Here is a 12,615-nt window from a genome sequence, read left to right on the forward strand (position 1 = left end):
CCCTGGCTCTCTGTGTAATGGAAGCTCCAGAGTTTGGGTCCTAGCAGGGGACGCCCTGTCTGGTCTTCAGTGGCTGCAGGGGTGGCAGCAGGTGGGAGGCATTTCTGATGGGAAAGCCATCACACAGACATGGCCTGGCTCTTCCCTGCCGGAGCTGGGCCTGGATGGTTGAACTTATAGCCAAGAAGAATTAGAGGCTGACTGGATCCACTCCCAGACAATGTGTTACTTTTTATCTTTAGATATTTGGTTTTCAAATTTCCTCTTAAAATCCTTAATCACCATTTTACATCTTACCTGTCAGAGGCCCTCCTGTGATTTCTCATTTTTCTAAGTTCCTATCAGTCTCCTGAATGATAAAAATGTTATTTTTATATGTAACAAATTTGGACCAAAATTGTAAACTAAGCAATGCATCAAAAACAATGTACATGCACATACATGGGGTGCGAGCCCGTGTGAGCAGGCGCACATGTGTGCATGCACGATGGCAGAGGGGTGGGAAGAATGTGTTGACATAAGTCATTTTCCAGAGGCCATAGGAAGTAGAGCTTGCAGGTGTGTGTGATCGTGCATGGCATTGTCACCTAGCTAGAAACTGTCCCCACCATTCAATGAGAGCAAATGTGTGACTCCATTGGCATAAAGAGTTAGTGCTTCGCACCCCAAACTTCCCTACCTCCCCTATCAAGGTATCCGCAGTGACCCCATTTATATGATACTCGCATGGAGATTGGGGGAGTTCCCCTTACAAGTTTGCCACTAAAATGTAAATCCGACTTAAATGCCACTGTGGAGTAGATATTAAGCCTCAGTAAATGGCTACTCTGGGCTTCTTAGGAGCTCTGCTCTTAAGTCATGAGACTACTCAGAAGGGGCAGCCCCAAGCTCCTGGGAGGACCAACAGGCATGGAGGAGAGGGTGCCCAAGGAGGTTTCTATTTTGTTATTTTGCTTCAGCTTTTTCTAGATCTGACCCTGAATCAATCCCCACAATCTTAGCAGGGTGCTGAGAGCCTAGAGGACAAGCAACTGAACTGTCAGGAATAAATGGCAGGTGCACCCAGTACTCAGGTAGAGCCGGAAGAGTGTGTTATGTTGTAGCCTTGGAAGGCTCTGGGCCCTGCTTTCTGTGTGCAGAACACCAGGCAAAGGCTCCTGCCACCACCCATGTCCTTCCACTTCAGGCTTAGCCCTCGAGGCCAGCTGTGGCTGCCATTGAGTCTCAACAGTGTCCATGCCCACATGGCTCAATTAACAGGACCGAGAATGAGAACCCTGTCTCCACAGAGCTGAGTTAGTTCTGGAGTGCTTCTGGGAAGACAAGGGAAGAGGCAGTCTGAGCTGGAGGAATCTCCAAGACTCCAGAAGAGCAATGATGCAGGCTCTGTAGACCCACGTGTGCCCATGGGTCATCCTCTCTTAACAGTCGGATCATCTAGGATCCTATGGATGCAGCTCTCAGAGACCTCCAGAGGGTCCTGGGGAAGTTTGTTTCAAACTGATGCAACCCCCAAAATATCAGAGTTGGAGATTAGTAACTTAAAGTGGCATGAAGATAAGATGTTGGAAGAATGAAAGCATCCTGGCATGAAAATCAGTTTCAAAGAGATGGCATTCATGAGCCGTAAGCAAGGGAGAGGAGAGGGGAGCCTTGTTCTTGCAGGGGCCCAGGCTGGGGGGGGGGCCCTGTCTCTTCTAGGTAAAAGCTTGCTCAAAAGCAGCTGCTGAGTTGGTTGCTGAGAATCCTGATCATACGAGAAAGGACTTGAGCTGCTTCCAAGGGTTGGGGGCCCTCGGGACACAAAGAGAGACTCAGCCCTGTGACCTTAGCAGCTAATGGCTGAGCTAGAAAAAGAAAGCCACTGAAAAGGAAATCAGGTATACTGGTACATTTAAACTGCTCAAAAGATAACAGAATGAAAAGCAGTTTATCTGACTTTGTGCTTGAACCTTAATACACACACACACACACACACACACACCCACAAATGTCACCTTGCATCTTCATATCATCTCTGTTGTTTGGAAGAACATGTCGGGTGGGGTGAGGGGGTGGGTGTACCACATGTGCTTCATCTCTGGAACCTCTCTGTCTTCCTATGACTTGATTATGAGTCCTGGTGGGAGGTAGAGTCCTTTTCCCATTGTATAAGCTGAAAACATGAGATATTTTCTTCTTGGGCCTCCCTCTCCATAAGGCAAAAACATGATTTCAGTTCATCAAAGGTAACCTATCTGGAATGGTTACCTCTGGAGATGCAGAGACAGACAGATGTGGCCAAGGGAATTACATCTAGTCTCTAGAGTCAGCCAGGTCTCTGGCAGCATCCATGGGCTGGGGCCAGGGTTAGGAACGAGAGCATCATAGTTGTGTGATCCAGGGAACACAGTATATTCACAGGACTATCTCCCTGTAGCCTGATTTTTTTTTTTAAGTTTTTAAAATTGAACCTCCCTCAGTTCTACTATTTTTTTTTTTGAGCTTAAATCTCCAACATCCACAGAAAATTGATGAGTTACCCAACAACCCTCCTGGAAATTGCTTTTCTGGATGAATGAGAATCAGTTTTGTTATTTGCAACTTAGAATGGACAGATATATCTAAAAGTGAAAAATAAAATAACTGAAGTAAAAACCACATGGGATAAGATTACCAGAAGATTACACCCTGCGGAGGAAAAGACAAATAATCTTAGAAATATAGTAATACAAATCATTCAAAATGAAACACAGAAAAAGAAGATTTAACAAACAAAAACACCCAAAGCATCTGTGACATTTAATATATGTGCAATTGGAGTCCCAGAAAGAGAGGACAGGGGATAGAAAAAATAATGGCCAAAGGGGATCCAAATTTTATTAAAACAATAAACTTGCAAGTCCAAGAAGCCAAATAAACCCCAAAGGAATAAATGGACAGAAACCCGTGTCAGAGAGCATCACATTCAAATTGCTGAACACCAGCAATAAACAGAAATGCAGCTGGAGTGGGAGGGAAAGTTTCACATTCGCAAGAGTGAATTTTATGTTAGAAAGGATGCAAGCCATCAGATAACGGAAATCCATCTTTAAAGAGTCCAAAGAAAACAAAGCTCTCAACCTCAGTTTCTTTACCCATAAGATACCCTTCAAAAGCCAAGGCAAATGGAGACTTTTTTCAGACAAATAATAGCTGAGAGAATTCACGGTCAGTAACCTGCACTACAAAAAAAATTTTTCAGGCACAGAAAGATTTATATTCATTCATTTTGATGGACTCATCTAGTTTTATGGCTTTAAAGAGCATCATTAGGTTGACGACTCCTACATTCACATCTCCAGCCCCAGACTCGTCCCTGAACTCCTGCCTCCTCAATATCTGAGAGTGAGTGTCTAATGACACTGCAGACCATGTGTCCCACGCTGATTTGCTCCCAGTCTTCACCATCAGGGTGAATGACAACATTATCCTTTGTATTTCTCATTCCTAAAACCTTTCAAGGTCAACTCTGAATCTGACCATTTATCTTCACCCCTGTTGCTATTCTCTGGTTTAAGCCGCCATCTTTCCTTACCTAAATTATTGCAATGGTCTCCTAACTCTTCCCATTTTCTGACTTCTCTTCTCTTGGAAGTCTTTTTATAACACTCCCTCCTTGCTCAAAGCTTTCTAAATTCTTCCAATCTCATAATAGCAGCTGAATGACAAAGAAACTAAGTGGACAGTGAATTCCACTCTTATGCATAGTCCTTGACAATGACCTTCAAGGTCATGACCTTGTCTCTGCCTGGATTGCATCTCCTCCTCAGCAGCTCTGTGGTCCCTCAAGTCTAACCACACTGACCTTTGCTGCTCCTCCAACTTACCAGGGCCTTTGCACTTGCTGTTCCTTCTGCCTGGAAATCCTCCCCCCTCTGATAGCCTACCTTGCTCCCCTACCTCCTAAAGCTCTTTGCTCAAATTCTACCTTTTCAGAAAGGCTTTCTCTGTCCATCATTTTTAACATTCCAGTCCCCACAGGACTTCCTTTTTCTTCCTCTGCTCTATTTTTTTTCCATAATACTCAATGTTATCTGACATTCCACATATTTTGCTTATTTTTCTTCCTCCCTTAAATTTTCTAATAATGTAAGTTCCATGGACGCAGGATGTTTCTCTTTCTTGTTCACGGATCTGTTCCCAGGACAAAGATCAGGGGTTGGCACCCATCAGCTGCTTTATGAATATTCATTGAATGAAGACATAGAACAATTGAGCTGGGAAAAACTTTAGACATCACCCATTTGGTCTCTGCTAGTCCTCAGATGACAGGAGACATCAGCACATATAAGGACCACATCTTTCATTGCAATTTTTTTTCCCTGCACGAGCATCCTGGGATCTCCTACGTTGCCCAAATGTTTGGGACCTGGACCTAAGAATCTACATTTTCTTGTGTAATTTATTTTCATGAAAGTTTGAGAGCCCTTGCTCTGTGCTCTCTAGTTGAATTCAACAGCAGAAACACATGCATGCAAGGTTACCTGAAAGAAAAACCTCAGCCAGTGACTGCAAGTAATGTTCCTGGGCCAGTAATGATAGTTGTCATCATGGTACATCTCTTGAGAAACTCAAAGTGGGAAGATTCATCTCTTTGGAATGTTCCCCAAATGCTGAATGCCTTTGTGCACAGTGAAAAGTCTGAGGTTAATGTCAGTACGCCAAGGGCATCAACAGCCTGTGAGTGTGTTTGTTTAGTAACACAAATGCATTGTCAGGTGAATCTTTGTTTAGAAAGTGGTGGAATGTATATGTGGGGCACTAGCCAAAGCTGGATTACTGGCTTTAATGCCTTGCATATATAACACCCAATAAAATGTTAACATTGATCAGCATCTAGCAACATTCACTCTTCACCCCTCTACAATCTGCCTTCTGCCCCTAGCACTCAAAAAAAAAAAAAAAAAAAAACCCAACTCTCATTCTGATCTCTGGTAAGAACCAAGCAAATGTCCTTCTCTTTAACTTGACTTGCTCGCTGCATATGACAGCGTGGGTCTTTCTTTCTGACCTCCACATCAGTTTTCTGTTCTAGCTTCTTCCTGCCACTCCAGCCACTCCTTGTCATGCTTTGTGAACTTCTCTACTTACTCTTTCAGTGTTGATGCTACCCCAGGGTTCTGTCTTCTTTGTTTCTGGGAAATAGTAAGCTGTGTGGACAGCCCCAGTTTATTCCCCCATTTAAATACCTGGAGAGGTGTCCTGGGTGGTTCCACTCACTGAATATAGCAGTTTACCACATCAGAATGCATTTGGGAGGTGAGAAGTCACAATGTGCTCAACACCAGGGATCCACAACTCCCTGGGAGTTCACCACTTCTTTGGACCCTGTAAGGACCCTCTTGCCTAAACATTCCAGCTCTAGACTCTCAGTCTGAGGGAAAGACTAGAAACATCCCTCTGTGAGCAGGATATGGTAGGAAAGACCCTCTGTGAAGCAAGGGATTCAAGAATAAAACTTTGAGAATAAAATTGAAAACCACAGAGGACATTTTCCATGGATTCAACTTATGCCACTTAGTTGCACTTTAATTTTTTATTGGTACACTATGATTATGCCTAATAGTGGGATTCATTGTCCACTTAGTTTCTCTATCATCAGCTTTACTTCTGGCACCTTCTAACACAGCAGGCTCCCTCCCTCCTGATGGCCAGAGAGCAAAGGACAAGCAGGTCCTTAGTAAGCGACTGCCTTCTACATTTGTTCAAAGGAACTCTTTTATGGACCACCTTTTAATTTAAAAATGCTTCACAGTGGTTTATTCATTTAGTCACTAAATATTAGAAAGTAGAAAACGTAACATTTAAGGCATAAGAATGTGAAAAATGATCTCTTAATGCTGTGTTTCCTCTTGGTTTCCCATGTTGATTGAAAAGGCATCAGGTCTGCACACAATGCGTGACGTACATCCATAGGCAGAGCTGTGCCCTGGCAGGGACTGAAGCATCTGATCTTAAAAATTGTTAAATTCGAGAGTGAATCACCAGGCTCACTTTGGGTCTTTAATCCACTATTGAGCTCTGAGCAACTGTTCCCTGTGCCACCAGGTAGGAGCTCTAAATGTCAGGCTGATCCTGCTACAATCTGTTTCTTCCTTAGAGAGAAGTCAGAATCTACCTCTCTGCCTGGAAGTCCACTGATCCAATCAGGAGGGCTTGAGAGTGATAACCAAGAGGGAAGGGGAATGTCTACCAGCCACAACAGGTTAACCAGATGCTGCGGAGGAAGCCAGGCGTGCCACAATGAAGCAGAGAAATAACAGAGGAAGCTCCCAGGGATCATCAGGGGAGGAAGAGATTCAGATGTTCCCACATCAGTGCACAAATCAGGAAAGGGAGGTAAAAATCAACGGGAGATTTTAATGAAGGGAAGAATTCTCTCTTACCCATGAGATTGAAGATTGGAACTTACACAGGAATACGGAGGCTGAAAGTTGTATGATTTTTTTTCCCCCAAATGTGAATACTTAGGGGAAAGTCTGCAGTCTGGTTATCAATAAAGTGATTCTAAAGATTATAAAAGAGAGGCAAAAGACCCAGAATAGACAACATGATAGTAAAGGAGAAGAATGAAGTTAGAGGGCGGCTTATCATATCTGACTCAATGCTTGCTAGAAAGATACCACGACGGAGAGAGGGAGGCACGGATGAAGGAATAACCAAAGTGATCAATGCAACAGCATAGAGGGCCCAGAACCAGCCAATGGCCTCTGGTGAGGAGCAAAGGCAGCACAATGGGGGAAAGATGGTACTTTCAACAAATGGTGCTGAAACTGCACATCCACCTGCCAAATACACAACACACACACACACACACACACACACACACACACGAGACATCTTCTACAAAAGTTAACTCAGAATGGATCCTGGATCTAAGTGTAAAATGCAAAACTAAAAACTCCTAGGAAATAATGTAAGAGGAAAACCTAGAAGACCTTGGCCGTGGCAATGGCTTTTTAGATATTACAGGAAAGTACTACCCATGAAAGAGTTGGTTGATGAGCTGGATTCGTTAAAATTAATAACTTCTATGTAAAAGACAATGTAGAAAATGAAAAGACTAGCCACAGACTAGGAGAAAATAATTGCCAGAGAGAGAGAGAGAGAGAGAGAGAGAGAGAGAGAGAGACCTGAGAACTCTTGAAACTCAACAGTAAGAATGTAACCCAATTTTTAAAAATTGGGTAAAAAACCTGAAGAAACTCTTTACCAAAAAATATACAGAGAGAAAATAAATATGAAAAGACGTTCAACATCGTGTCATTAAGAATTTACAAATTTAAAACGATGAGATGCTCACTACATAGCTACTAGAATGGCTAAAATCCAAAACACTGATAATAACAAATGCTGGTGAGGATGTGGGGCAACTGGAATTCTTATTCTTTGGAAGGCGGTGTGACCACTTCTTACAAAATTAAATGTACTCTTATCATAAGATCCAGAAATCATACTCCTTGATATTTATCCAAATGAGCTGAAAACTTATGTCTATACAAAAATCTGTACATGAATGTTTACAGCAGCTTTATTCATAATTGCCAAAATTTGGAAGCAACCAAGATGTCCTTTGGTATGTGAATGGATAAACCATAGATATCCAGACAGTGGAATATATTATTCAGCATTAAAAAAATAATGATCAAGCTATGAAAAAGACACGAGGGAAACTTAAAAGCACACTGATTCAGAAAAGCCACCCTGAACCTACGCACTGAGTAAGAATAGTTAATGGTCAGCAATCAGAAGTGATGGGCCCAGTTGAGGTTTGGTTCAAATGCAGAGACCACACCAGGAAGCTAATGGTAGAAATACTATTGTGCAAGGCAAGGTCTATTTCAAATGTAAAAGACCATGGGGCTCCTCTGTGGGAACACTCCAGCCAACTCCTTTGTCCCAGAGAGGCAGAAAAATGGAGGGTGGGAGTGAAGCCAGATGGGAGCTTCAGGAAGGATTCAAACTCAGGCTAAAGGACGCAGCCAGTACTTTTTCAGTGCCTGTTTAACATAGATTTTGCTCCATGCTCTACTCAAGACCATGTAAGCCCCTAAGCTAGCACTCCTAAATGGGGTTTTCTGCTCTCTGTCCTCCTCCCGCAACTCGGAAGTTCTCCCTCTTCTCACTTAAGTAAATCATGTTCCAATTACTCTTCCCTTCCTTTATTCTCCGTGGATTTTATTCCTCAAATTTGCAAGACAAGAGCCCAGAAGGAAATTGGTGAAGCAGGGAATCTGGTTTCATCTCAAAACTCCAGTTTCAATATGATTTCAACTATATAACATTCTGGCACACCATGGGTAAGCTAGTCGGTGATTGTCAGGGGTTGGAGGTAGGAAGAGATAAACAGGTGGAAAACAGGGCATTTTAAAGGCAGCAAAACTACTATAATGGTGGACACATGCCATTGTACAGACATTTCACCCACAGAGTGCGCATTACCAAGAGTGAAGCCTAATATAAACCATGGACGTGGAAAGATGCTGATGTCAACAGTTGTAACATATGTCTGTGCTGGTGGGATATGTTGATAATGGGAGGTGCTATGCATGTGTTGGGTCAGGTAGCACAGAGGAAAGCTACTCCCTATTCAATTTTTCTACGAACCTAAAGCTGTTCCAAAAAATAAAGTCTATAAAAAAATACAAGCAAAATCCTGCAACATGGAAGAAGCTACACATCTGTAGGAAAATCTTGAAACCTAGAAAGAGTCATATGGCATAGAGTGTTTGGGTGGTAACTGAAGCGGGAGGAAGGCAGAGGGAATCCTGCAACAGAAGGCCCAGCCTCAGAGAGCATGTGGAGGAAGTGTACTGTTCTGTGCTGGCACAGAACTGGTGCAGAGGCAAGATTCAGTGTAAAAGGGGTTTCTTTTCACTTATATCATCCTAAAACTTCCAAGTGGCTAAAAGTAGAAGCTCTGGAAAAAAATGTCCCTGCAACAGTATAGCAGAATTGAAAATTCAGAGAAAATGTAGGTGGAATTTTTTTTGGCCAAAGACAATAGGAAAGAATGTTCGAGAGGATCTTGAAAAGAAATAGTAAAGCTGTGTTCACATCCAGGCATCCAATACTCTTGACTTTCCCTGATGCTAATTCTGGAGATAAGGAAAGTGAGCCCAAGTTAGTTTCAGACTACCTAGGTAGTAGGTGAAGGCAGGGCCCTATATGTCATGGGACTTAAAATCCCTCTTCCTCTCTTACCCTATCCACCCTATGCCTTTTATTTGAAATGGAAGAAGCCTGCTGAACCCAAAGAGTGGTGATGGATGAATCTTGGCCCAGAATTTCAGGAAGAGACTAAACTGATTGTCCAGAGCCCTGGGCCAAAGGCTGCTTCATAAGATATGGTGCTCAAACAGAAACCAGATGACCACTAATAGAGAGGTGAGTAGGAAATGGTGGTGAGAAAGGGAGAGGGTGGCATGTAGACACAGTACGTTTCTGGTTTTTTCCTATCACGCAATCTGAAGATGACTTCATGAAGACGAGAAGGAAGCTATGAACAGCCAAGCGTCCTAATCACATTTATTCCCAACTAATTCGTGCAGACGTCTGTTTCTTGCTGGTTCTTCACTCTGCCTGCACATTAGCTACCTAGGGAGTTTCTGGAGAGTGGGAATGCCTGGGATTGCTTCCTTTAACTTAAAGATTCTCATACCTGTTTACTTAGAAGGATCAGACTTCTTCCTCTTCACATCAGGGCTTCATTTGCCTGGCTTTGCTGCGACAGAGGCAGCTCCAAAATTTTCAGTCATTTATTAGTGTATGCACCATTGTTGGAGTGTGTAGGCATGTACACTCGGAGTTGTGTTTTTGCATAAGATTAACACATTGATTGTCAAAGGGAAAGGAGTGGAAGGGCAGGGCTACAACCTGTGGGTTAGGAACTCAGAGGTCTTACCACTAACCTCTTTAAAAAATCAAAAGCAAAACCTGAAGCTTATCCCATAGCAGACACATTGTGGTTCTGATGGAAATCTAAATAGATCTTAAACACGGTGTAGTAAATGCCATTTAATTTCTTTATATGCATCCTCTTAGAACACAGTGAGGTCTCTAGGAACCGTCCCTGAACCAGATGGTGTCCTGAAATGTGATTTTTATGCTTTTGTCCACTTTTCAGTGGTATCACCTGTTTGGCAGGGGTCCAACAGGCGACTCACCATGATGTGTCTAAGTTGTAAAAAACAGTTGCCTAATTGGGTGAGAAATCAGTCCCATGGCATCAAAAGCAGCCAGTAAGAGGTTCTATCTGATGGATAAATGACCAGCTCTGATATGGTTCTTGGTTGTGTTCCAGATATTGAGGCTAAACTGAGATTCCCAGAGAAAAAGAGCTTGCCTTTACCAACTCCTATCACTTCCACTTTGTAAGGACCAACAGCATCAAAGGGGTAAAAAAAGAAAATCTTTTTAATCAATCATAATTAAATGGCACCAGCCGAGCCACATTAGGACTCGGGTGTCTTTGCAAAGCTCAATTCAGAATGTTAGGCATGTTCAAAGAATTCCCCAAAAGCTCAACCATGTTAAGAGCCCTTTTTTTATGTTAACCAACTACTGAACCCAACATGATGATAAAATAATAAAGTATTGACCCAACATTTTAAAATTCTATTTTTAGTTAAGGGCAGAAAAAAATCTATTTTTCTTAAGAAAACCATTTATTAAAGGGCACAAGAAAATAGTGTTTTTAGAAAGTATTCTGTAAATATTTTTTTTCTTTCACTTTGCTGATTTCAACAGGATGGGGCCCATTATTGTTGCAAAAGCCTATTTAGTAGAGAGAAAGGATTAGAGGGCAGGCTGCCCCCAGCGGCGTGCTCCTGCTGGTCTTTTACTGAATCACAGGCTCACTGGGGAAAGGGACTGTATGGGTGTGTAATATGCCACAGACTTACACCAAAAAGGAAAAAAAGTCCTCCAGGTAACATTTATTGTATGCTACGTCCTTGCCAAGCACTGTGCTAGCAGTATTTAGTGTATTATCTACTTATTATTCATGATAGTGCAGTTTGACAAGTATAGCTCTCATCCCCCATTTAAAACTAAGGGAAGGTAAGTAGCTTGCTTGAGACTGCCTGAGTAGTTGTTATGATATAGAGTGTGCCCCAGACACTTGTGTGATGAAGGCTTAGTCCCCAGTGCAACAATGTCCAGAGGTAGATCTTTTGGAAAGGGACTGGACTGCAAGGACTCTGACTTTATCAGTGGATTAATCCACTGATACTTGACTGGATGCTGGGAGGTGGGTGGAGAATGTAGACAGTGGGACCTGGTTGAAGGAAGTAAGTCACTGGGGACACGCCTGGAAGGGTACTTCTTGTCCGGGGCAACTCTCCTCTGCCATGCCCCTCCACCATGATGTTCTGGTCGTCTCAGGCCCAGACAACGCAGCAAGCCGGTCATGGACTGCAACCTCTAAAACCATGAGCCAACAGAAATCCAATTCTCCTCCAAGTTGTTTTTCTCAGGAATTTATCACAGAGACGGAAAGCTGACTAGCACCATAGTTGAAACTTTTCAGATTCTAAATTTTTGAAACAGAATTAGAACCTAAAAGAATGGAAGCAGCTTTGTGAGGCCTGACTGGCTGGATGTCCATGTCCTGTAGTTCCATGAAAAGAAAACATTTTTGTAAAACTGAGAAATCTATTTTAAAACACCCCTGGCCACCTTTGTATTCCCCTAGTACTTTGCGGTGTAGGCGCCGGTGGCCTTAGCATCACCCAGGAGCAAGGCAGAAATGCAGAATGGCGGCCCCTCCCCAGACCTCCTGAGCTGGAACCTACTTAGCCACCATCAAGGGATCTGCATGCTCTGGAGAGCTTGAGAGGAGCCACTCAAGCCTGCCACCAGCTTCCCCTCTCAGGGCTCTGCCCTTGCTGGAAGGCTCTTCAGGACTGACGGGCCTCACTCTCTCTCATGTCTTTTTAGGTGGTCTTTCCTGACCTCCATATGAAAAATGGCATCTCTGTCACCCTCTGTCTGTTTACCCCAATTAATCTTCCTTCATAGCAATGAGCACTACTTAAAAATCATAGATTTACTATCCCTTCCACCCACTGCACTGTGACCTCAACTAGGACTGGGACTTTGTACCTCCATCACAGAAGACAGTGAGTGGCTGGGATGTAAGTGCTTGCTAAATATTTGAATAAGAGACTATCTTAGATGCAGGACTATCTATAGTACAAATACCTAACTTAACAGCAGAGATCCCTGGGAAATGGAAAGGAAAATGCCCCTTCACCCTTTTGTAGTTTTTTTCAAAGGTGTAAATACAAACTGCTTTTCCAATTTATTAAACACTTTCAAATAATAGAACAAACCACCTCAAGATATATCACCAGAAAATCAGAGCAGATTCCTTCCTTCTAAAAAGTTTTAGGAGTTATGGTCAAAATGACACCTTAATAAACAAGGAGCCATGTCCTTTGATGAGCCTACTTGTTTCCATCAGAAATGCCACTAGATGAAGCTGGGAATTTATTTTGAAAGTCAAACATTATGACTATAGCACGTGGATCGGGCCTTGTCCCTCAAACTCGGCTTCAAGTGACTACCACATCAGCAGAGAGACTGAGCAGA

This window comes from Urocitellus parryii, chromosome 13, assembly GCF_045843805.1.
Source record: "Urocitellus parryii isolate mUroPar1 chromosome 13, mUroPar1.hap1, whole genome shotgun sequence".
Taxonomy (NCBI): domain Eukaryota; kingdom Metazoa; phylum Chordata; class Mammalia; order Rodentia; family Sciuridae; genus Urocitellus; species Urocitellus parryii.